Raw genomic sequence first — 3,186 nt, forward strand, 5'->3', positions numbered from 1 at the left:
GATTGGCCCAACCTCCTCCTGTATGCTTTTCCCCAGATCGTTCTGATCCGTCAGGTAATCAGACGAGTCAGGGAACACAGACACAGAGTCCTTCTGGTGGCCCCACTCTGGAGGAACCAGCTTTGGGTTTCAGAGCTGTCTCAGCTGCTGACAGCAGCCACGTGGCCCATTCCCCTGAGGCAGGACCTTCTCTCTCAGGCGAACAGGACGATTTGGCATCCCCAGCCCGAGCTGTGGGCTCTGCACCACTGGGCTCTCGATGGGAATCAGTAGATCTCCCTGAGAGCGTCCTGAATACTATCTCACAGGCTAGAGCCCTGTCTACGAGATGCCTTTATGCCCTTAAGTGGTCGGTCTTTTCCGCATGGTGCACAACCCGTGGTGAAGACCCAGTTTCATGTGACATATCGGTGATATTGTCCTACCGACAAGGGCCACTCCCCTTCCACGCTCAAGGTCTATGTGGCAGCTATAGCAGCTTCTCATGCTCCTATAGCCGGATAGTCTGGGCCGGGCCAACTTAGTTGTCCGTTTCCTGAGAGGATCCTGAATACTATCTCACAGGCTAGAGCCCTGTCTACGAGATGCCTCTATGCCCTTAAGTGGTCGGTCTTTTCCGCATGGTGCACAACCCGTGGCGAAGACCCAGTTTCATGTAACATATCGGTGATATTGTCCTACCGACAAGGGCCACTCCCCTTCCACGCTCAAGGTCTATGTGGCAGCTATAGCAGCTTCTCATGCTCCTATAGCCGGATAGTCTGGGCCGGGACAACTTAGTTGTCCGTTTCCTGAGAGGATCCAGGAGGCTCAATCCACCCTGGTTCCCCACGGTCCCTGCGTGGGACCTGCCCACAGTCCTGAGATCCCTCAAGGGCTCCCCCTTTGAGCCACTACAGTCTGCAGACTTGAAAACTCTTTCGTTGAAAACCACTCTGCTACTGGCTTTAGCATCGGTGAACATCAGCTGAGGGAGCAGAGAGCCGTGCTGGAAACATCCCAGGCTGACGCTCACAAGTCCGGGGTAAGTACACAGCGTGCTGCTAACAGTACCACCACCTCTACTCCATGTGTTTCTCTGCACAGGCCCGGTGCACCCAGAAAGCGATCTTCCCAGATGTCCTTCACTCCGGCGCCGGGACGCCACGGACCCTGGGTGCAGACGCAGCGGAAGACGCGAGCCAGGCTCCGGGCGACGACCTCTCCCCCTCCGCCGCCTCCGGTCTTCGAGATCTCCACCCGGAACCCCTCCGCCGCCTCCGGTCTTCAAGATCTCCCCCCGGAACCGCTTCGCTCCCCTCTGCGAGACGGAATGCGACGCTCTGATCGTCGGAGACGTTAGCTGAAGGTAAAGTGCACACTCACTGTTTCCCTGGTGCTCGTGTTCTCGATGTTTTTGCAGAGATACTCGCGATCCTGAAGGGCGACGAGAGCACCGGAGAGGTTGTGCTTCACGCCGGGGTTAACGACACCAAGCTGCGGCAGACGGAGACACTGAAGAGGGACTTCAGGAGCCTGATCGAGACGGTGCGCCGCACATCGCCCGCGACGACGATCATCGTGTCAGGACCGCTTCCCACGTATCGACGAGGACACGAACAATCAGGATTAGGGGCTTCTACACCCTTGTTAATCAGCTATCATTTCCCTTTGATTTTAGGAATAAATTATGGGTTAGGGGAAGGTTAGGGGTACACAAATCTGTATTTTTGGACAGTAATGTTGATCCGGGATCAACAAAAGATATTGATCCTGGAACATGTCTTACTTGGCAAAATCACGGCAACCGTCACCACTGATAAGCTACTACTAAATATTGTAGAAACTTAATTTTCTGTAAAGCTGCTTTGCAACGATTTGTATCGTAAAAAGCGCTATACAAATAAACTTGAATTGAATAAATATCGTATTTTATTTTATATAGAATCTTTATCTTGATTTAAGAATTTTTAGATTTTTGTACTTGAAATAAGGCAAACATCTCAGCAATAAAAGTATTTTTGCAGCATGAAAGAATGAATGAATTAGGTTTTTAAACATCGCTTACGCATTAAAAAGGGGGAGGAGGCCGAAAGAACTTCCAAGGTTTACTGAAGAAAACCTGCTCCCGACCAGGGGTGCATTTCCCAAAAGCATCGTTAGCTAACTATGGTAGTTAGTTCCATTGAAATCTATTGGTAACGACGGAACTTGCGACCATAGTTGCTTTTGGGAAACGCACCCCAGGTTAGGTTCACAGAGTAAGTTACTATGGTAACTTACCGAGAGGTTTAGTTTTGTCTTTTATCGGAACCGAAAACCCTTCGCCTAAGTTTCCCTTTTCTGGGGTTAACAAACTCTTGAGTTTGCAACAAAACCCGCTTTCTGGAATACACCCCTGGTACACGAGATGTTAGTTGTAATTTGTTAAACTAAGTGAACTATTCTCAAATTGTGATTTATTTTTGTTATGTTTGGCTCCTATCTCTTCTTGTCCATTGTTGAATTGGAAAGTGTCTGTTGTTGTAAAGCCTTAGGAGTGAGAGTGGGGACTCTGGAGATCTTTTAAAATGCTACTTGTTACTGATATTGTTCTCTGAGAAGAGGTTTAACTTACTTGTAACAATATATACTTATATATGTATATATATCATGGCAACATGTTTTGTTATACAAGATGTAATTCATTTTAAGTCAGTTTAATATAGTTCAAATGAACTGAAATGACTTGTGCAGGCAATTTTACTAATTTAAAGCAGGAAATTAACTTTTGTTTTGAATTTTTGTTCTCATGTTTATTTCATTAGAATATCAGATTAGAATCCATATTAGAATTCATGGGGTTATGCAACAATCAGATGTACATTTCCGAATCCATATGCTAATTGAGTGAAATCGTTTAATTTGAATTCACAGTGTTGCTATGGCATATCTTCATTGAAAAGTACAGGCATTTAAATAAGTATATATTGCAATATTCATATGCCTGCATATAACCTGACAAACTGAACTATATTAGACTTTTGTAGACATCAGGATAGTCTCCGAACAGAATCCTTCCTCTTGTAAAACTCATAAACACCCACAGGAGGCGCTAAAATAAAAACATGAAACATATCCTAAATATCAACCTAATAAATCAACAATCAAATTTAAATTGTACATATTTGTTACATCTAATGTACAGTTCAGTGTGCTGTTGAGGGG

This window comes from Sinocyclocheilus rhinocerous, unplaced genomic scaffold (genome assembly GCF_001515625.1).
Source record: "Sinocyclocheilus rhinocerous isolate Xijiao unplaced genomic scaffold, SAMN03320098_v1.1 scaffold2899, whole genome shotgun sequence".
In the NCBI taxonomy this organism is placed as follows: domain Eukaryota; kingdom Metazoa; phylum Chordata; class Actinopteri; order Cypriniformes; family Cyprinidae; genus Sinocyclocheilus; species Sinocyclocheilus rhinocerous.